Genomic DNA, 23,389 nt, shown 5'->3' with positions numbered 1-23,389 from the left:
TTAGTCCATTGTACTCATGTTTCCAGTGTCTTTTATTTTTGTCACTCTTCTTTCCTCTGAACAGGGAGAAACAAATGGTTCTCCCTAGGCATCTTCTCGTGAGCTTTTATGACCTCAGTTGTTACCAAAATAGGATGTAGAACACTGTCTTTGTGTAATATTTTATGCCAATTGGCCTTGGTGTCCCCTGAAACCATGGTCCTGAGCCACTACGCCCAGCAACTCATTCTCCCACTGTGCTTAGCTATGGCTAAGAAAATGTTCACCCCTAATAAAATGTTTTTTGGTTTTTTTTAAAAAGAAAGAAAATGTTCATAACGGTGGCCCTGTATGCCTCCACTAAAACCGTGGATTTATTGCAGCAACAGTAAATGACCTGTGTCATGATTTCATTACTGACATAGCCTTGGTCAGATCTCTACATAGTTGTAGGCATGCTCCCACTCCCAGTCTGACTGTACTCTGCCTGCGAATCTACACCTGGCTGACTGTGATGCAGGATTGTGCAGAAGACAGCATCAAGCTCTGTCATCTTCCTTCTAGCACTCTTCCCCGTGGCTTCCCCCCTTTCTTCTTCTCTCACTTGTTGTTGCCATTCTCCTTCTTATTGCACATTGCGTCCCTCCCACCCTAGTTGATTCTACTTGACTTCCTCTTCATTCCACTTTATACTTTCATTCATTTTTCCATGAGATTTTTGGATTATCTCAAGGGTTGGAACCTTTTTAATCCCCAAAGATGGGAGAAGAATAAAATAACTAACATTAGAATTTAAAACCTGCACAAGTGGCTCTCGGTAGGCCCCACTGATGTGACCCAAGCATCTGCAAGACGAGGGATGTGGCAGGCCACCCTGGGAGGGCTCACTGAGTCTGTGGTGACTTCGTGGCAACCTGTTTGGCTACAGAGCTACAAACAGAAAGGAACGTGGCTCTGCCACCAGTGTTCTGCCAAGGCCACATCTTTAGCCGGCCCAGTCCTCCAGGGGGGAGCCCAGGAGGGTTTCTTGAAGTTATTTTTACCCAGCTCAAATAACCAGTTAGCCAGGCAATCCTGTAATTTAGGAGCCTGACCTCCCGCCCTGTAATTTCCCAGAAGACACTGAGACTTTGGTGGGGTAGCACTTTCACTCACATTTTGATGATGCTCTGGACCAGAAGTCTCTTCTGCACAGTAGAGTCTGGACATGGAGCGCAGGTGTTCATATTGGAATTGGGAGGAGTCTGGGGCCTTGATTTTCTGCATGAGCCTCACCTCCACCATCAAATTGCATCTGGATATTTTGGGTGCGTTTGGGAAACACAGGGTGCTATTTTTCTCTCAAAGCAAAGGAGTTGGTGGGGCTGAGGGTGGGGCTGGATCTAAACAATAAGCCGGAGAAGCAACCCCATAAGATTGACCATGTGCCAGTCCCCTTTTGTAAAGCCTACCCCAACTTCTTGCTGCTTTGGGCGGCTCACATTCCAAGGTGACTACATTCCTCTCCCACCTGCCCTGGCCAAGATTGCAGCTACATGCTCTCCTGTTGCAAGCAGACCAGTGAGCCTTGGTGTGTCCGTCCAGTCTTGCTACTCTGCTCCGCTAACATTCTCAGTGGATACCTACTCCTCCCACTCCTCAGGAAGAATGGATTCTCCACTTATATGAAATATCTAGAACAGGACTTCTGGGAATATGGCACCCCTACCCAGACCTCCCCTTGTGTGGCTTAAAGATGAAAAGGTGAGGAGGCCAATTCCAGGAATTTAGATGTAGGACCTAGACTCTTGGCACTCTGGGACTTCTTCAGATCTCTCACTCTGACTCTTACCCACAGAGAACGCAGAGAGCTCACAGCAGCATCCCTTACCCTGAGTGGGTGGCCTCTTCTCTCCCTTACTATCGCAGGGTCAGTGGGACATCGATTGCCAGCCTCCTCCCCTACCCACTACTTCTGTGATCCACCAGCTTGGGGGAATATCCCCAGCCAGTTAATCCCCCAAGGGCATCTCACGACCCATGACCTTGTGGAGCTCTGGGTGTCCTGAATTCAAGAGCGTCAGACAGCCCATGAAACAGACTGCATCGCTTCATTCCCTTACTGGAGTCCCACTCCTCCCTTCCTTGCAAGGGTGAGACTCTCCAGATGGATACTCTCAGTTAACTTGGAAGCAGGACAGGAGCACCACTGGCCCCCTCTGGGGACTCCAAGATTATCTGAGATCTGTACCTATTTTCTTTTGAGAAAAAACCCACCAGAGGAACTGGACCGCACATTCCTGGATTTCTCATTGGCTCCCCTCACCTATCTAAGCATCCGGTGGACACTGGGACTCACTGTTCTTAGCAGGAAAGCGTCCTGATTGGAAGTTCCTCTTCGCCCTCCCCATTGGGCCCTCACTCCAATAGCCGATTTCCACCCTCAGAGGGCACACTCAGAGGGCAGACAGTACTGAGTTGTGCAGAAACCCACACTGAAATGCAATCTCAGAATGGCTGAACTCTCCCTATATAATATAACAGGGTTGATAAATGGTTCTACTAGATTGCTTAATATATGCCTCACCTACTCCACCCCCCATTACCTCAAGACTCTGCTTCCCTCCCTCAGTATCTCACAGTAAGCTCTCATAACCTACCAAGTAACAGCACATCTCTTATAACTCTCTGGTACAACTCATCAGAAATTACTATACTTAACAGGAAGGCCTCCTATGAATCATATAGCTACTTAAAACCTATTCTGGAACACCTAATCCTATTTCTCCTGTGAGTAAACCTCATGTGGGGAACTCCATAGAGCTGCCTGGAGTGGGTGCAAAGAGTGAACAGATCAGCTCTTCACAAGAAGAGGAAGCTCCAGCTCAATTTGGCTAAACCAACCCACAGTCCCTGAGGTTTTGTTTTTTTTTCCTTCAGGCACAGTTTGGTGCATCCCAATCTTAGGCATTTTTTTTCTATCAAATTTTAGTACCCCTTCCCCCATCATTGCAAATCAGGAATTTTGGGGGTCTAATCTCCATTCCTTTAACTTACCTAATAACATTCCCCAATGCCTCCTGTTTCTTTACCTACTATTCCTTTCTCTCTCTCCCTCCTCTAACACTTCCTCCCCCACTGATTGCTCCCTGATACCTAACCCAACACTCTATTCTTGATACTTACTACAAACTGTATATAACCCCTCTACTGAACCACCAAACAGAATTAACCAATCCTATACAGCAACACCTCCCTAATAGTGATGCCAAGATGTCAAGAAAACAACAGAAGATGTTGGTGTGTGTGCACACGCGTGCACACGTGCACACACAGAGAAACAGAAACAAATAACCAAATACCAACCAGAATTAAATGTAGTGCCTGAAATTGAACAGGCTATGGATTTACGAGAAAAGGAATTTGAAGGAATGATGCTTTATCTCATGCAACAGTTGAAGGAAGAGTCTGAGAAAAAAAGTAAAATAAGAGAAAAGCCAGTAGCCTCACAACATGCTGTAGAAGAAAAACTCCAAGCAGAAACACAAAAATCAAACACTACAATAGAAGGATGAAACAACACTATGAAGGAACAACACAATCCTATAAAAGAACAGAGAAACAGAACTGAAGAGATGGAAACCCAAATTAGTCAGCTAGAAGACAAATCTATAGACTCCAACCTAAAAGAAAAACAAATAACAAAATATGCAAACGAGACTGAGAAAAGCTTGAGAACAATGTGGGACACAATTGAGAGGAGCAGCCTGCATCTTATAGCGATTCCAGAAGAGAAGGAAGCAAAAGGGAAAAAACATTCACACAGAGAATAGTCCAAGAGCTCCTGCAAGAGAAGTTTCCTCATTGTCTAAAGGAGGGAAAGATAATTAGTCAGGAAGCCTAAAGAACACCAGCCAGGAAAGATCCCCAAAAGAACTCAGACATATGGTAGTCAAGAAGTCTAAAATCAATGACAAGGAAAAAGTACTAAGAGCGGCCAAAGAACAAGATCAATTACATACAAAGGGTAAGCAATTAAAATTACCTCATATTTCTCAGCAGAAACCATCCAGGCAAGAAGGCAATCAAATGATGAATACAGAGTATTGGAGGGGAAAAAAATGGTCATCTAGAATATTGAATCCAGCAAAAGTATCGATCAAATATGATGGAGAAATAAAAGTATCCAAGACAAGGAGAAACTAAAAGAATTCCCAAGAACAAGATCACCACTACAAAATAAAGGACTAGGGCCAACAAAACAGCAGCAACAACACACAAACCCCAAACCACCATACAAGACATTCCACACAAAAACCAACACACATTGAGCAACACCCAAAGCAAGAAAATAACGCAGGAAGAACAAAGAATGTAAACATAATTCACATGCAAACACATACACATATATAAAGCAAAATAACACTAACAAATACATACATATCAATAATTTTGCTGGCTGTTCATGGACTAAATACATCAGTAAAGAGACAGAGTAGCAGAATGGATAAGAAAGCAAAATCCATCATTATGCAACCTACAAGAAATGCACCTCACAAGCAAAGACATGAAGAGACTAAAATTCAGAGGCTGGAGAAAAGCATACCAAGAAAAGAGCAACCAAAAGAAAGCAGGGGTACTAATGTTCATCTCCAAGAAGGTAGACCTCAAAGCAAACAATTTAAAAAGCGATAAGAATAGACATTACAGATGATAAAGGGTATAGTAGCTCAAGAAGCTATAACTATAATAAACATATATGCACCCAAAGAAAGACCCTTGCAATTCATCAGTCAAATCCTCACAGAATTGAAAAAGGATCTAGACACATGGACAATCATACCAGGAGACTTGAATGTATCACTCTCAAGGAAAGACAGAATGTCGTAACAAAGACTCAACAAAGACACACAATAAAGCTCAATAAAACAATCAGCAAAAATGACCTCTTAGACATATACAGAACACTCCATCCAACAAAAACCCAGTATACGGTCTTCTCCAACACACATGGAACATTCTCAAGAACAGACCACGTACTAACTACAAACCATGCCTCAGCAATTAAAAAAAATTGAAATCCTACCATCAATTTCCTCAGACCACAAAGCTATACCATAAAAAAGCAACAATAAAATGAACAGAAACACAAAAACAAACACACAGAGACTGAACAATGTAATACCCCAAAATGACTGCATATTAAGACAAATAAGGGAGGAAATTAAAAAATTCCTGGAGACAAATGAGAATGATAGCACAACATATCAAAACCTTTGGGACACAGTGAGAGATTGCCCAACTATCTTACAGGTGGGTTTGGGTCTGTGCTCCTTCACATCAATCTAATTGCTTGTTTTTGAATTTCTGATATCTGTGCTTACCGACAGTTCATGATCGTACAGGCTGGTGTGCTTCTTCCAAGTGGGCTTTGTTGCTTCCCTGCTAGATGGCCACTTGTTTAACTTCAAACCTTTAAGACCCCACATGCTATAGCTTTTAAAAGCTGGCCACTATCAGCTTTATTCATTACACTTGCTTATGCACCCATTTTGTCTTTAGCAATCATGCCAGGAAGGTATCATATAATGCCACATTATTTGAACAAACCATTCTTTTTTTTAAAGTTTGTACTTAAAAAAAATCACTTTATTGGGGGGCTCATACAACTCTTATCACAATCCATACATATATCAATTATGTCAAGCACATCTGTGCATTCATTGCCCTCATCATTCTCAAAACATTTGCTCTCCACCCAAGCCTCTGGCATCAGGTCCTCATTTCCCCCCTCCCTTCCCACTCGCCCCTCCCTCATGAGCCCTTGATAATTTATAAATTATTATTTTGTCATATCTTGCCCTGTCTGACATCTCCCTTCACCCACTTTTCTGTTGTCCACCCCCAGGGAGGAGGTCACATGTAGATCCTTGTCACTGATTCCTCCTTTACACCCCACCCTCCCTCCACTGAACAAATCATTCTTGTACTGAGGTAAAATCTAAGTAGAGGCCCAAGGTCTGTCTGTTTCCTTATTGTAGACAGATAAACAATAGATAGATAGATAGATAGATAGATAGATAGATAAAGACACTTATCTTGATATATTTACATATATGCACATCTATATTTATACCTATATATAATTTTTACTTTCTTCTTTTTTCCTTTTCTTTTTTCTTTCCTCCTGCCCCACCCCCATCATGTTTACCCATCATTCACCTCTGAGTAATTCCTCTCAGATACATTTCAGTTGATCAAACGTGACCAGGAATACTACACCCTCCTCACTGTCAATTTTAGATTCCCTCGTCATTCCCTTGTTCCTGTCGTTATTTGCTTATCACTCCCCTCCCCACTCCTCCTCCTCCCCCATACGCCCCCACCCCCAACCGTGGATCCTGTCACTGCCTCCTTGGGTTTGTTTATCCTGCCTATCTTATACAGATAGACAAAAAAAGGAAAGGAAGGGGAAAAAAGAGGTCATATAAATAGTTCCACGTCTACCTGTTTGTCCTGGCCTGGAGTTGATGACTATCCCTCTGTTAAATAGCGAGCAGGTCCTGTTACTCTCCATCCGACCCCTTTTCCTTTCAGGGACCCATAACCCAGGGCCGCTTAGCTAACAGCACTTATACCCTTTCAGATCTCAGCGTTCTTATCTGAGAGGCGCACCTTCTACAAGACCCCATCGTTTTTTCTGTAGTCGAGGATGGAGTGGTCTAGTCCCACACCACTCTACTGCACTTTTCGACTTTCAGTGTGGCCCCTTGTGAATATCCCCCAACCACCTGAGAGGAGGTGCCGAGAGCTGCCCCGCTGAGTCCGTAGTCTACAATGGAGATTCCTCAGGGACTTCATGGCTTTGCTCCCATTGCTGGTCTGTGGCCCTCCCCTTTTGGTTGGCCCCCATGTGGGTGGGTCAAGCCAACAGCACTCCCCAAACTGCACCTTCAGTGCTGTCCTCTGTAGCACTGTTGTCCAGGGAGGGACATCATGTCTCAAGCTGAGGCCCACCTTACAGTCCTCTCTCTGAACGAGCTGCTCTGAGCAGGAACGTCACCCTCACGGCTTGGCACACTGGAATGAGGTCTACTCAGGGATCTCACACTTTAGGGACAATGACCTTGAGTTAAGGGTGATGGGAAAGCTGGCATACAGATAATGTTAAAGGTTGAGCAACATGGCAGACTTAACTAATGTCACTACATTGGATAGGTGAAGATGTTGAAAGGGCAATTGACTTGTTGCTTATATATGTCCCATAGTTTGAAACAAAAAAAGAGGGAAATCTAGTATGTCACTGATTACCTGGTGTTACCTGTCACAGCATCCTCAGAAGGGAAACTTCTTCCCCCAGGGTCACAGCCTCAAGCCCTTCTCTGTTCTTGCCCTGTGTTATGTTCCTTCATAACATCTAACACCATGTCTTATCACAGAATGCATGCAATTATATTACTGGATATCTTCCTAGATGGTACACCCCATGAGAATCTTGCTCAGCTCAGATCATAGCTAAACACCAGAAGCTAAGACAGGGGCTGGCACATTGATAACACACACCAGGTTTGGTTGAGTAAGTATAAAGTGAAGCCTAGGTCTTCCTAGTTCCTCAGGGAGTGTTTTTCTCATCCTACCATCCTGCTAAAGAGACTGGGCTCAGAGAGGTTACGTGACTCGACAAAAGCCACATGGCAAGCTTGCAGCTGAGCTCTGGATTTGAACTCAGGCCCTGCATTCCCAGGCCCTCCTGGTGGAGCCCCTAGTGCAGTGGTTCTCAGCCTTCCTAATACCACCATCCTTTAATATGGTTCCTCATGTGGTGGGAACCCCCAACCATAACATTATTTTTGTTGCTACTTCATCACTGTCATTTTGGTACTGTTATGAATTGGGCGACCCCTGTGAAAGGGGCGTTCAACCCCGAAAGGGGTCATGACCCCCAGGTTGAGAACCGCTGCCCTAGTGGACAGGGCTGCCCAAGGGGGTTGCCAAACACCCACACTCCTTCTTTCCACCTCCTATCTGGCAAGGTCAAGCAGAGGGATCTGAGTGAGTTGTAGGTGCCCAGAGTATTTCTCAGCTTGGCAGGAAAACCCATTCAACACCCTCCAGGAGGGTGGAGGCCACCCCACCCCCTTATCTCCCTCCACAGCCAAAGAGGCAGGCCCTTGGCCAGCTTGGACTCAAGGCACAGTTCCAGTTGCCAGGTCTATAATCAGAGTCAGATGGGGCTTTGTGCTCTTGCTTAACATGCAAACCAGCCCCATGCTTGCTTGCTTTGTTTAAATTTTATTTTGCTGTCGTTGTGAATAGACACAGTCCCAAACACCCCAATTCTAACGTGCAACCCAGTGACATCGTTGGCATTCTTCACCCTTCTGTTGACAGCTTTGGACAGCATCCCGTGGGCCCCAAGCCCCTGCTCTCCCAGCTGCCCCGGGAGAGGGTCAGAGTGGCTTGGGGCCTCCAGTTGGAAGAATTGTATCCAGTCAAGATCCTCAGAAAAGACCGAGATGCAGCAGGCATCAGGTCATTGAGCAGGAGGTTAGAATGCCTGGCCTTGGCACACAGTCTAGGAAGTGGAGAGCCACAGAAGGGCTGAAGCAGAGCCACAGGGACCCACCCTGAGCACCAGCTGCTTCACCATTGTTGTCTCAATGGGGAGACTGAGGCCCAGAGAGAGGAAGGGCTCACCCAGGGTCACACAGGATATGTGTCGGGCTGGGAGGGTCCTCGGAGTCTTCATGGAAAGGCAAGTGGAATGAGGAAATGGAAGTGAGAGGGAAGGATGCCCAGCCAGGGTACAAGGGCACTGTCAGGCCATGCACCCATAGGGGAGTACAGTCCTGTAGAGAGCTCAGGAGCAGAGTGAGTCAGTCACACAGTGGGGTACCCCATCAGGTCAAGGAACTGGAGGCTCCACAGCTTCCCATTTGCAGGTTGCAGTGACTGTTGAAGAGACGACCTAATAGGGTGTGAACCCCCAGGTACTTCCAGGGCTGCTTGTATAAGCTTGTCCCAGGGGATTCTGGTAGCCCAAGACATCTGCCAACAGACGCAGTGTTGGTGCTGGGGCTAAAAGTTCACTGGGAAAGGGTGTCATGGGGGGTGGGGGTGGGGGAAACGCCAGAACTATGGGTTGACTCAATGGAATGGTTGCTTGTTGTTTACTCACCCTGGTGGTGTAGTAATGCATTGGACTGCTAACCTCAAGGTCAGCAGTTTGAAACCACCAGCTGCTCCACTGGGAGAATGATGGGGCTTTCTACTCCTGTAAAAATGTATAGTCCCCGAAACTTCTAGGGGCAGTTCTACCCTGTCCTGCAGGGTCACTATGAGTTAGAATCAGTGCTATGGCAGTGAGTTAGATTTAGTTTTGCCATACTTGAAAATGGTCAGAGGTCCCTGACCCTGTGCTCATCTCTCCTGGAGGCCTTTCTGTTTATCATGAAATCAGTCAAATAATAAAGTCCCTGGGTGATGCAGACAGTTAGTTTGCTCAGCTGCTAACAAAAAGGCTGGTGGTTTGAGTCTACCCAGAGGTGCCTTGAAAGAAAAGTCTGAGGATCTACTGAAACTTAAACAAAATGAAACTAATGAAACAAAACAAAAGCAGCCAATAAAAAACCCGTGGAACATCTATCTAGATAAGATAGGCAGGATAAATAATCCGGAGTAGAAAACAATGGGACCCACGGTTCCTGGGGAACACAGGAGATGGGGAAGCTGGGGAAAGATAGGGAGCATCCACAAACCCAGGCACAAGGGAACAAGTGATCTAAAATAGACGGTGAAGAGAGTGAAGGATGCCTGTTGGGGCTGGATCAAGGGCAATGTTGCTGAGAGGAATTACTGAAACCTGCATGAAGGCCAAACATGAGAGTGGGACAAGAGGAAAGGAAAAGGAAATAGAGGAAAGAACTAGGAGGTAAATGGTCGCTTATAGAGATCAAAATACAGGCATGTATATATGCACATTTATTTTTATATAACGATAGGGAAATAGATCTGGGTACATATGGTTATATGTTACGTGTTAAGGTAGCAGACGGACTTTGGGCCTCTACTCAAGTACTCCCTCAACGCAAAAACACTTTGTTCTAATAACTCGGCATTCTGTGTTGCTCAGCTTCCCAACACAATTGTTGAAGACAAAGCAGATGCATAAGCAAATGTGGTGAAGTAAGGTGTTGGTGCCCGGTTATCAAAAGATATAGCATTTGGTGTCTTAAAGTCTTGAGATAAAAAAGCAGCCATCTAGCTGAGAAGCAACAAAGCCCACATGGAAGAAGCACACCAGCCTGTGTGATCATGAGGCGTTGATGGGATCAGGTATCAGGCATCAAAGATCCAGAACAAAAAATCATATCGAAGTGAATGAAAGGGAAGGCATAGTGGAGACCCAAAGCCCTCTGTAGACAATTGGACATCCCCTAACAGAAAGGTCACAAGGAAGAGACAAGCAGTCTGGGTGCAGTATAGCACCAATAAAACATACTACTTTCCTCTAGTTCTTTATTGCTTGCCCCGCCCCCCAAACTATCATGACCCCAATTCTACCTTACAAATTCATCTAGATCAGAGCATGTCCACTCGTACAGATGAGAGCTCGCAACACAGGGAATCCAGGACAGATAAACACTTCAGGGCCAATAATGAGAGTAGCAATACCAGGAGGGGAAGGGAAGGAGGGGGGAGAGAGGGGGAACTGATCACAATGATCTAGATATAGCCCCCTCCCAGGAGGATGTACAATAGAAAAGTGGGTGAAGGGAAACAGCGGTCAGTGTAAGACATGGTATATATAAATATATATAATATAATATATATAATCATGGGTTCATGAGGGAGGGATGGGGAGAAGGGAGGAAAATGAGCTGATACCAAGGGCTCAAGTGGAAAATATTTTTTTCGTTTGCTTGTTTGGGTTTTTAAAAAAATCATTTTATTAGGGGCTTGTACAACTCTTAGCACAATCCATACACGTATCCATTGTGTCAAGCACATCTGTACATTTGTTGCCATCATCATTCTCGAAACATTTGCTTTCTACTTGAACCCTTGGTATCAGTTCCTCATTTTCCCCCTCCCTCCCCACCACCCTTCCCTCATAAACCCTTGATAATTTATAAAGTATTATTATTTTGTCATGGCTTACACTATCCGATGTCTCCCTTCACCCATTTGAAAGAAAATATCTTTTAAATAATGGTGGAAACATATGTACAAATGTGATGTACACATCGATGGATGTATGGATTGTGATGAGAGCTGTAAGAGTCCCAATAAAATGATTTTTTTAAACCCAAAAATGTGAAGCATAGTTCTACTCTGACACATAGGGTTCCTTGTGCTTTCTGAGATCTGCCTCTTGGGTCCCCCACTGCACTATTACCCAGAGCTTCTCTTTGTCCCCAGTGTGCCTGTTCTGATTCATTTGGAGTCTACTCTCAAAGTCCCAGGGCAAGCACCATCCTATTATCTTCAAGAGTTTATAGGGGAGGAAGAGGAGCTTATAGGGCCCAGATGACTCCAGCATCATCAAGCCTTATTGCACAGTGGGCCCCTTGTGCTCATGTGCCAATTGGATCCTGCAGAATACACTCGTTTTAGCTGCCATCCTCCCACGTGAGTGCTGCTTGCTGATTTGGGTGTTTTCCCATTCTCCGCCCCATCACAAGCCTGAATTCTTTCCTTCTACTTTCTTCCACATAGATATTATCACAAGCGTCTTGGGCTTTGTCTCTAGGGGGCCTAGTGGTTCCGTTGTTAAAGTGCTCAGTTGCTAAACCCAAGGTCAATAGTTCAAATCCACTCTGCCTGCTTCACCAGAGAAAGATGTGGCAGTCTGCTTCTGTAAACCTTCACAATCTTCCACTCAGCCCTAGAAGGAGCTGCTAACTATGGGGTCAGTAGTTCAAAACCACCAGCCCATTAGCAAGAAAAAGATGAGCCCTTCTACTTCCGTGAGGATTTATTCTTGGAAACCCACAAGGGCAGTTCTACTTTGCCCTACAGGGTTGTGTGGTGGTTACATACTTTCATGCCAAGTTGATAAGTGTAGGGGGAGAGTCTAGCCAGCCCGTTAGGATACAGCCTGATGATGCCTCCTTGTGGGTTTGGCCTTCTCATGAGGATTCTGGGAACTTCCTCTCTGGGTCTTCATCTTTGTGTTCACAAGCCACACAAAGACTTGCTGAGACCGGCAAGAGCTATCTCTCTGCTTCACTTTTCTATTGAGAAGCCACACGCAGAGAGCTGGAGAAGCCACGATCCATAAGACTTTTCACCCACCAGCCTATGCTGTGTGAGTCTGCAGAGGAATTTATGGACTAGTGTCAGACATGTGGATTAATATCGCACTTGCGGAGTTGATCTGGACTGGGATGGGATGTTTTCACAACAGACAATTGCTCTTTGATATAAATCTCTTTATTCTACATGTACAAGCGCCCCTGGACTTGTTTCTCTGGTCTGCCTGGACGAACACAGGTTGCTATGAGTTGGAATGGCCTCTAGGGCACTCATGAAAGTGATGTTCAGGAACTTCTTGGAAAGCCAGTGGGTAGTGAGGAAATGGAAAGAGGAGCGGAGGAGGCCCAGTCAGGGTGGAGGGTCAGAACTGACACAGATGCAGCGGGTTTTATTTGTTGGTGATTTGTCTCTACCGAGGTGGATAATAAATAAGACGGCGTTGGAAGAAGCCCAGCCAGAATGCGCCTCAGAGCTGAAGATGGCGAGACTTCCTCTTACATGCTTGGGGCGTGTGCTCAGGAGGGACCAGTCCCTGGAGAAGGACATCATGTTTCCCAAGGCAGAGGAGTCATCAAAAAGAAGACCCTCAAACCTAGGGTGGCGCACGGCCGGGGTTGTTTGGAGCCTAAACTGACTCAAGGGCACCTAGCAGCAATATTTATGTTGGGGGTGGTAGATGTGGGACGAAGAATTTGGCTTGGCTCTACGGCTTGGGTTTCTGAAAAGAATCCAACTCATCAAGAGGCCTTTGCGCTCCATCACCGCAGGCAGAGCCCCTCAGGTGGTACACTACCTGTAGGAGGGGAGGGGAGCCCTTGCAGGTGTGCATATTCATTGATTGGATTGACCATAACTATGTATGAAGGCCCAAGTCATGCATATTCATTAAGGTCCCAAGAGTTAGGGAACTCGAGACCTTAAAGTTCTCTCTTGAGACCTTCTGGGTCAGTGAGAACGTGCATGCACAGAACATGTATATCCTGTGGGCAAGGGACCCGCAGGCTCGGAACTCTTGCCTTTGCTCTAGAGAGGTATCCCTTCTAGCTATACCAAGTAGCAGTGTGCCTAAGAAAAGGTTTCTGAGTTCTCTGATTGTTTTATTGCGCCCATGGAGGGGAGGATGGGGCTGGGGGCGATGATCAGGAGCAGGACAGTGACAACCAACAGAGAGACTGGGGTTGGTCCATTTGTCAGCAGCTCTTTCGGTGTAGTGGTTATGCATTGGGCTGCTAACCTCATGGTCAGCAGTTTGAAACCACCAGTTCTCCGAGGGAGGGGCCTTTTACTCCTGTAAAGAGCTGCAGTAATCACTGGCTTTGGGGGTGGATCTTGTTAGGGAGCATTATTATATCAATGACAGAGGTGTCGTGCATCCTTGTATTTCTAAGACTAGCATAGCCTTGGACCTAAATATGTGTGTTCAGTAAAGCAGCAGATACATTATGTGACCCAATACATGTATTTGCAGTGAGTCTGCGTATGTCACCACACCCCTTGGGACCTAGTGGCTTTTTAAAAGGTGAGCAAGAGGGTCTTTTTCAGGGCCTCAGTAAGTAGTGAAAATCAGCCGGGTCAAGCTCCTGCTACTTTCGTGCACACTCACAAGGAAGGAATGACACAGGGGAGGAAATGCCAGGAGGGAGGGCTCGCTGCGCGCCGTCTTAGAAGACTGCCTATCTCGGTGTTCATGTCTCCTTAGCCTCTTCTAGTCTGGAACAGTGAGCTCATTGCTGGCTCCCTGTTAGAATTCTCACCTTGCCTTCAGCAGACCTGGGGATCATTCCTGGCCAATGATCCTCATGCACCCGCCTGTCAGTGGAGCCTTCTGTGTTGCGATGATAGTGAAGGGTTTCAGCGGAGCTCTACGCTGGCACGGTGTCGACTAAGATGGACTCAGGCGGTCAGACAGCAAAACCCCGTGGGTCACAGTGTAGCACAGAGATGGCACAGGGCCAGACAGCATTGGATCCTTTGCGTCATCCGTTGTGTCACTGGTTGGGGCCAACTCCATGGCAGCTAACCAGCTCCAGAACAATCTAGAACACGTTCTTCGCTTTATTTCCTCTTTCATGACATTGACTTCTTAACTCTTACAGGCCAGTTGTCTCGTAAATGTCCCTGGGTTTGACACGTCTTCATGATTAGATGCAGATTAAACCTATCCTGGCAGGAATATTATGCAAGTATGTGCAATGTCGTGTTCTCAGTGCATGCCACGCGGCCCACACGCTGTCGGACTGCCCCACCATTGGTGACGTAAACTTGGCTGACTGGGCTATGATGGTTCGCAAGCTCCACATTCTTAGCCCTGCTGCAATTCTACCTGGATAGTTTTTCTCATTTGTTTCAAAAAGGAGAGAAAAATGAGACCAATGATCTTGACAACAATTCTGAGCAGATGAGCCTGCAGCCTATTCTCGAAGGAAAATTCTCAAAGCTCTGGGTCAGACTCTCACCTCATTCGTCTCACACCCAGGAACCCTCACTGAAGGCCTGGGCTTTCGTGCCAGCTGCTAGCTTGGGGAAGGCGTGTCCTTTCTCCCCTCTGCTAAGCAGTTGCTCCTCCACCTCTGACTGGAGCCCTGGAGGCACAGCACCAGACTGTTAACTGGGAGGATGGCGGCTGGGATCCATGCTCTGTGGGAGAAAGCTGGGCAGCCTGCTTCTGTCAAGACGGTAGAACTCTCCGGACCCTTAGAGACAATGGCCCAGTTGCTACGAGTTGGAATCGATTGTTGGCAAGGGGGTTGGGTTTCTACCTATGACTCCTTTTCTACCTGCAGCTCGTCTTTCTAGGTTTCTCAAAGCCAAGGACTTGGTCTACAGCTCTACTGAAAGGAAACCACATCGCACAATCCCAGGGACTAGCAGACGCGTCCTTGGCCATGTAGATGGCATTCTCTGGAGTTCTGCCTGTGGTCCTCTTATGGAAACCCCTCCCTCACCTCGTTCCACGTGCAGTAGTATTTCTTTGGACGTAAGCTTGTGTTCTCCGGACCGCTGTTGTTCGTCGTGGGGTCCATTCCAGTTCCGGGGCCCCCAGTAACAGAGGGGACCTGCCCCAAGAGTTTTCTCAGATCACCAGTCTTTTCTCCAGGAGAGCCTCACTGAGCGGCTTAGAACCCTCAAACTTTCGGTTAGCAGCCAAACATTTAACTGTTGTGTCACCAGGACGTCTTCTCTAGGTAGAAGGTGGACTGCGGCTTGCTGGCCTCTGTGCTCAGTCAGTGCTGAAACTGCCCAGTGTTCCCTCTCCCCGGGCCCCCGCCCGCCCCCAGCAGCATGAAGTCCCATTCTCTGCCATCTGGTGACGACACAGTTATAGTTTAGGCCCTGTGGCCGTCTGGGCACATCAAAATGTCCAGCAAAATCCAAGACCCCAAGGATGTGATGGGGCAAGAAAGACAAACCTGTCAGGCCAGCAGGTACCATTCAAGAACTTCTTGACTGATGGGTAAGGGTGAAACAGGGACCCTCCCTTCTGAAAACAGGGGAAGAGGTTGGAGGAGCCCCTGAAAGGTGGAAAGCAAAGGGTGGGTTACAGGGTAGAGGCTGGCCCTGAGGAGGTAAGGCCCTGATGGGAAGGTAGCTAGCTGCAGGTGAGGTGTGGAGAAAGATGTCAAGTTTAGTCAAGAGATGCCCTGAAGCTGGATCCCCCCCCATCCTCAAACTTTGGTGTCCCCAAATCTTCTCATTCACTTGTCCAGATCACGGATCTCACTGCCCCCAGCTGTGGGGATCTGGCTCCTGAGGCTCTTTGACAGCGAGTGGCGCACTGCAAACTCTGGGGGCTGTCTCTGCACTCATCTATAAATGTCAGGAAGAGGCCAGGGCAGATGTTGAGGTTTCGCTTTTAATTTTATTTTCCTATTTCGTCTGTACAGGAAACGACTGATTACAGTAAACCCAATACTCTCCCACTGAATGTCAAGGCCACTGGGTTAGCCGGCTCTGAATTGGCCTGTCCCAGGAGGAAGACCCCGCTGGCCTGGTTCAAAGACCTCCCATGAACCGCGCTCCTAGCAAGCCCACCGGGGTACAGGCTAGCCCCTCATCCTAGGCGCGAACGTTGGCGGGGATCCCACGGCCCTGGCGGGGCCCTGCTTCCTTCCCCCCCTCCTGGTCGCACTTTAACTGGTCCTGGGCTGGCGGCGTGAGAAGACTGAGAAGGGCCAGTAGGTGACCAGTAACCGGCCATCCGGGTGTCATTCCTTACTCCAGAATGGTAGGGAAGCCCTGCCCCGTACAGGGTTCATTGGGAACCCGCGCAGTTAGCGGGGCGGGGAGGGGAGGGGGTCTCCCCTGGGAGGCTTTGGCAGTGTGGCGTCGCGGGGACCTCGGGGCAGCTTCCCCCAACTCAGGGCCCGGGAGCTCCTCCCAGCATTGCCAGGGGGCGGGCGGGGGGGACCACAGTGGCCCGAAGTCGGTCCCTGGGGAGAGACGCGCCGAATTGCTGCGCCCCAAACAAAGACACAGAGGGGTCCCGGTAGGCGCGGCTCCCCAGGGGCGGGGGCGGGGGCGGCCCCCCTTTCTCTCAGCTCCTCCCCCCGCTCCCCTGCCTCCACTCCGCGGCCGGGCGGCGGCGCGCACTCCGCGCCGCGCCAACTTCGCCAACGGGTCCCAAGTTGCGGGGCGCGCTGGAGGTGGGTGCTGGGTGGGGTGAGGAAGAGGAGGAGGAGGAGCGCGAGCCGGAGGGCCGCCGTGCGCCCGGACCACAGTTCAGAAATCGGCGGTCTCCGCCGGCTCGGGCCCGAGAGGAGGGCGCCGGGCTGAACCGCCGGCTCGCCGGCTCGCGGGGCAGGGGGGCGCCCGCCTGGCGCCGGTTCCCGCCCGGCGTGCGGACCGGCCGGCCCGCGGCTCCTTCCCTCCCTGCCTCCCCGCCGCAGCCCCGGAGAGGCGCGGAGCCCGGCCCGCGCGGCCGCAGGCACCGGGGCCGTTCCCGCCGCGAGCTCCCCGGGGCGAGCGAAGTTGTGAGCGGATGCCGCAGGGCCCAGCCGCCCAGAGTCGGACCCGCCCCGCCCGGAGGCGGCTCGGGGCGCGGGTAAGTCGGTCGGCTGCGCCAGACCTCCTCCCGGCCGCGGAGGCCGCCTCGCCGTGCGCCCGGCCTCCCACTGGGACGTGCTCGCCAAACTTCGGAGGAAGACGGGCCAGGGCAGCGAGTGGGCCAGGGAGTGCCCGGCTCGGGGACGGGGACCCCATGCGGGCCCCCGAGGACCCGCGACCCCCAGGTGCACGCTGCTTGGCAAGCAGCAGTCCGCAGCCCCACGGCGCACAGCCTCTGGACCCTGCCACGCGGATCCGAGGCGCGCCAGGGAAGGGTGAGGGCTAGATGGTTAAGCCAGGCACTTCCTCCCGTTTCTCAGACCCACTCCCAGTCTTTATGGGCTCCATCGGAACCCCTCCCCGCCGCGAGAGGGAGTCCCCAAGGCGCGACCGGCCAAGGAAGGGCTGCCCTTGTCTGGGCTGTGGGTCCCAGTGCGAGCCGACCTTCCGGAGGCGGGCCGGGAAAGGATGGAGTGGCTCCTACACTCCTGCTTTCAGCAGAGGGGGACGCGGGAGGCTGGCGGCCCTGGGCAGCTTGGTGGCGGCTACTTGGCGTCGACTTGGTCGGCCAGGAATCCAAGACCCTTCCCCCAGCGGATATGCTGGCGGAGGGACTTCCCATTGTTGGGAACCACTGCCGATCCATCCTGTGGACGGTCTTCCTTGCTTCTCGGCTGACTGTAGGGTCGCTGCGTTTTGGATGCATTCATTTGCTCAAGCACCCATCGTCAGGCTTGGGGCGGCCACTTCTGGTTCTGGTGTCCATAGGGCCGCCCTATCTCGACCCGACTCAACTGCACCCAGTATCCTAACAGCCGGGACTGGGCGAGGGGAAGGGATCCTGGGGGCTGTCTCAAACTCCCATGGAGAAACCAGGCTAGGTCCTTGAAGCCTGACCGATTTTCTCTGCACCCAAAGTGGTGTTTGATGTCTGCGTGGTCTCCTGAGGGTGGGGGATAGCAGGGCTTGGCCCAAGGATTTTCCTGACCCCAGCACAGTCCTTGGGAAAGGACATGATGTTGACGAAGTTAGGCCAACGGAATGGAAGGCCCTGGCTGCAGGCAGAAATGGGCTCCAACAGCAAAGACGGGCATGGCCGGTGCCAGGTTCCTTCGCTTGGACTTAAGGACATCGTGAGCCCAGTGACCTAAAGGCCACAGCCACTCAGTCCAGTTAGTCATTGTTGGGTGACTAACACACCACGGCTGACTCAACTGGGGGCCAGTCGAGTCCACCCAGAACACCTTGGCAGGAAGGCTTGGTCTACTTCAGACACATCGGCCATTGAAATAGTCCCCGAGAAGCACAGTTCTGTTCACAAACGCACATGAGTCAGAATCCACTGGCTAGACAAGTGGAAAGCTCAGTGGGTGAAGCACGTAGTGGGGACTCGATCAGTAGTTGCATGTTGAATATGCTCGATGAATCAGTATTCAGAATGGACTCCCTCTGAGCTGAGTTCCGTGGACCTCGGTGGGGTTGGAATCAATCTTCTGCTGGAATCGATCTATCTGCCCCTTCTGCAGAGGGGGCAGACTGGATTGGCTGTAGGGAGCCCAGCCTAGTCTCTTTGGGGAGATGGTCTACACAGGCCTCAATGCCCTGTATGTTGGCACTGGAGACTTGAGTCTCATCCCTGACCTCTGACCCCTTAAGAGAGAGGTGTGGGGGAAAGGCCTGCCCCCCTACAACTAATCGAGGGTTTGATAGGCGCAATTGTATGGTTAATATATATATATATAAAGATTGTAATAAAGTCATAGAGAGCATGAGAGATTGAAATAATGGAGTCAGACACATTTTGTGGTAGCCTGCTCACCTCAGCCCCTCACTTGGTGGTAGGTTGGAGACCGGAGGGCAGGAGAGAGGGGGAGGGGAAGCAGGACAAGGGGAGAGGAAGGGGGAGCAGAGGGCAATAGGAATCTTTATTGCTAACCAAGGCTTAAGTATCTTTGGGGGGCATGCAAGCCCACTAATTACTGGTAAAGAAGAGGCTGTGCTATAGGTAATATAGCAATGAGAGGGGGTGATCTAGGGATATACCCCCAATAGGAAGAAGGATTGGGGGCACACATGTGACAAGAAAGGCAGATCCTAGATTCAGGATGGCAGCCTAACTTTGGGTGTCACTGAGCAGGTTTGACCTGTTCTCTGGATCTCCATAGAAACCATTATCAGTAGGGTGTAAACCCCACCCACAGGGACCAAACCATGGCCTCAAGCCCTTAGGGAGAAGTAGCCTATTGTACTCTCTGGTCCCTTGATGGACTGCCTTCAGGGAGAATGTCTCTAAGCATCTGGCCTCCCACCATATGCTGGCAAATAGTCTCTAATGTTTGGCATATCTGGGGGGAAATCTCTTTATAACCCCACAGAGGGGCAGCAGGAACAGCTCCGTTTTGCTAAACTGGGAGTGGATCGAGTCCAGCTTGATGACATGTTGGATATCGGCTTGGGGGAGTCTCAAAGAGGAATTGTCAGGATCAGAGACAACTCAGCAACAGCCATCTGTGTGCCATGGGCCGGCTGTATCCCTACCGAGTTCAGAGCAGACTAGAGCCTTTTGTGGGAGAGCCCCAGAGCAGGAGAGAGCTCTTCAGAGAGAGTGCATCTGCCTGCCTGAAGGCCTCCACTCCTCCCAGGTGCAGACTTCAAGAACAACCGACCTACAGCAGGAGGGCACCCCAGTCCATCAACCATCCCATCTGCCAGCGGGGAAGAAGGGTGGCAACCGGGAGAAGGAACTGGGCTAGGGAGCAGGTGGACTCGGAGGCCTGGCTGGAGATGAGCCTCCCGAAGGAGCTATGCCAGCGACTTGGCCCTGTAGTTGCGGTGGTGGCAGGTGGAGAGGCAGTCACACAGTCCCTGCATTGAGCCTCGGTGTGGGTTCCTTTGTGCCAACTGGCTTGAGCTTCTCAGAGGATCAGAAACATCTCCTGTTCTTGGAACTGGGATGGCAAGCAATCTGGGGAACGATATCCTGCTAGTTTAGGAGGTAGGGGTGGGCAGGGCGTGTAATGGCAAAGAAGTGCCCCGTTCCCCACTCCGTTGTGAAGGAACTTGACTAGACTTCTCAAGCTTCGGAGTGGCACTCGTGAAAATAAGCAAAGCACGTGGGTGGGGCCTCAAACAGTGGCCCAGAAGGAGAGGGCCAGATCTCAGCTTAGCCAGTTGTCGGTAATTCCCACTCATGGTGACTCTGTGTGTTAGAGTAGACTGCGCCAGACGCTTTCCAGAGGCTGGCTGTTCAGAGGTAGATAGCCAGGACTTTCTTCTGTGGTACATCTGGAGAGACTCAGACCTCCAGCCTGCCCGTTCACAGCGTGAATGTTTTGACTTCTCGCACCAGCTAGAGACTCCAGTTTGGCTTTGGCTGCCCTCCCGTTTCTGGTTGGCCTGGACAGCCACTCTTCCTTTTTACCTCGCTACCGAAATGTCGTCTTCTTGGAACCAGAAGCCCACATACATTATCTCTTGAGGCCCTACAGCCCTATGAGGCGCAAGTTTTATATGTATCAAGTTTCACGTCCATTTTACAGATTGTGGGAAACTGGGAGCCCACAAAGTGAAGTCACTTTTATAAAGTCACGCAAGTGGTGAGGATTTGAGCCTGGGCAGTCTGACTCAGGGACCCCTGGTGTCTCCATCATGTCAGGCTGTCTCTAAGCTTTCCTCCTGGGTCCCCTGATGTCTCCATCATGTCAGGCTATCTCTAAGGTTCCCTCCTGGGTCTCCATGACAACAAGGAAACAGCGCCAAACCCACTTACTGACCTGGAGGTTGGTTTCCATGCACCCAGCGCAGCCTGGGTCACCTCATCAATGGTGAGGTGGCCCCAGGGGCTGGAACCTTCCATGGCTCAGGAGTTGGGGGCGGACTGGAGGGGGGCAGTTCAGGGGTGAATGCAGTCATTCTAAAGCGATCTCTGCTTCTCTGAGAAGTGGGACACTGGTGTTGCTTTGGTTGCCCCTGGAATGTGAGAGACATGATCACTTAGCTGGAAAGGTCCTCAAACAGATGGTCACGTGCTGTCCCCTTTGGGCCCTCACCCCGTCCAGGAGGCAGCCCCTTCGCACCCATCATGCACGTGTCCCGGCAGAGCTGTCTCAGTTACAGCATCTGATCCTCCGGAGGGAGACAGGGCAGCCAAGGCGGTTGAGAAAGGGGACAGCCATGCCGACCAGGTCTGGCGCTGAGGCTTTCAAAATACACGTCTCCTTGGAAAGGCAGAGTCATGGTCCCCACTTCACACTCAAGGTTATGAGGGGCTGAGGACTTCCCAAGGTCTTGAAGCTAGCAAGGGGGAGCTTGCAGAGGCCCAAGCCCCTGCCTGTGGTGCCTTCTCCAGGGACAGGCAAGGCCTCATGGCACTAGCTGTCAGCCCTGCTGCCTTCAGGCCTCTCCTGCTGACCCTGAGGCCCTGGTGCAGTTTGGTTTTCAGTCTGGTTGGTATTCTGGACCCAACTTAGCCCGGCTGGGCCAGGGTCATCATTGTTCACCCACCCCCAGGGCCTCAGGGGCATATTGTGCCCAATGTATGGGCAAAACTGGCATCTGTAAAAGGAAGCAGGGAGCAGAGGGTGATCAGCCTCTGCCTCCTCTCCCCAGGAAACCCACTTCAGTGAGTTCTGAGTGCCTTCCGATTGGCCCGCCTTCATTGCCCGAGGGACCCTGCTGCCCGGGATGGAAGTTAGAGCTGGGTGTGGGAGAAGCAGCCTGTGCTTGGGAACAGTCTGGATCGAAGGATAAAGCCCAGGGAGAACCCGCGGGCACCTTTGCTGGGAGGTCAAAAGAAAGCCAGGGGTGGAAGGAAGCTTGCCCCAAGGAAAGGGCCTCCGAGAACTCTGGGGATGGTCCTTCTCCTTCTTCAACAGCACTGGTGCTAAGGCTCTTTCTTCTCTGGGGCCTGAGCAGACCACAGAGGCGGTGCTTGCCCACGTTGAGCGCGGGGTCCCACTGCCCTGCCACCTGCAGCCTGGAGGGTTTATGTGGGGCTGGAAGGGGGACACTTCAGCCTTCTTTCTCCATTGTCCCCAATGGGCTTGGTCATTCCTGGCCCCTCACCAGATTAGGGAGGGGCCTTGGGAGCCTCCCTCTGCATACCCACCGGCCTGTTCACAAAGATGGCTTATGTGCACTAGGAAATTTATCATCAGGGCTCAGGAAGGATTTCTGAAAGGGGGTTGGAAGAAGAGTGTGGAAAATAAATGGGCCAGGTCTTGGCTCCCGCATTTGAACGCCACGGTAAACACCCACCCCTGAAGCCAGCCTGGGAAGTGGATTCCGCCTCTGTGGTTACACCTGGCTCCCTGGCTGCCTCCCACTCACCTCCCTCTGTCCTGTCCCCTCCGCCAAGGCCCTCCTCTTAGCCTTTAGCGCGTCTAGCAACAACACATCAACAGTTCGCCGTCCCTGTCCTTCTGGGTCAGGTGCACCAGAAGGAGCATGTCAGGGCCAAGACAGAGCCGGGCGGTCCATCGCAGCTCTCCCTGCCCCGAGTGAGTCTTTGAGCCCAGCACTGCCAGGAGTGGTAACATGACGGGTGGTCTGTCCGTCTCCTTTTTGGTGAGTTTGATTTTGATGGTGGAGAACCTTAGGGCTCGCCCCCTGTTTTCTTCCATCTGAGAAAGCATTGCACGTTAGACATTGGTTTGGGTGGAGGGGCTAGGTGGTCCCCGCCTGAGTGTCCCTCCAAAATGGGGTCTACCAGGCTGGGGGCTTCCCAGGCTGAGTGCAGTGCAGAGCTTCGTTGCTTTGGGTGGGACTCCCGTCCGTTTCGAGGTGTTGTGGTATGTCACGTCACACCACTGGTGACAAGAACCACAGGAGCATAATTGTAATGGCTGTGTCTTCGGGGTAGGAAGCAAATTCATCATAACATAACTTGATGATTGCAATTTCTGTGGTTGACCAACTCTAGAACATGGTGGGGGGGGGGCTGGCTCTAAGGTGGACCCGGCAGCTGAGGGCACCCACCTCAGGCACAGGGACTGGCCCAGGGAGCCTTTCTCTCGTATGTGGTTGTACCACGTTGGCTCAGCAAACCCTGAAACGGCAGATCCGTGGAGTTGGGAGCTCCCTGAAGGCGCTGAACACTCCGTCCAGGAAGGGAGCTACTTGTCCTGCTGCT

At 50.5% G+C, this 23,389-nt stretch overlaps 1 protein-coding gene across 3 annotated transcripts in view; it reads left to right on the top strand.

The window, feature by feature from the left end:
• Window positions 1–16,636: 16,636 nt before the first annotated feature.
• CHST3 (carbohydrate sulfotransferase 3) overlaps window positions 16,637–23,389 on the top strand; it is a 37,487-nt gene continuing 30,734 nt past the window's right edge. Inside the window, exon 1 of one of the 3 annotated variants that reach the window (XM_075534873.1) lies at window positions 16,637–16,702. The gene's annotated coding sequence lies outside the window, so the exon portion shown is untranslated. The other 2 variants (XM_075534871.1, XM_075534869.1) reach the window with 2 other exon arrangements.

The sequence above is a fragment of the Tenrec ecaudatus genome, chromosome 16 (assembly GCF_050624435.1).
Source record: "Tenrec ecaudatus isolate mTenEca1 chromosome 16, mTenEca1.hap1, whole genome shotgun sequence".
In the NCBI taxonomy this organism is placed as follows: Eukaryota; Metazoa; Chordata; class Mammalia; order Afrosoricida; family Tenrecidae; genus Tenrec; species Tenrec ecaudatus.
Note: the sequence above shows the minus strand (reverse complement) of the source record. Positions and strands in the feature narration are given on the sequence as shown.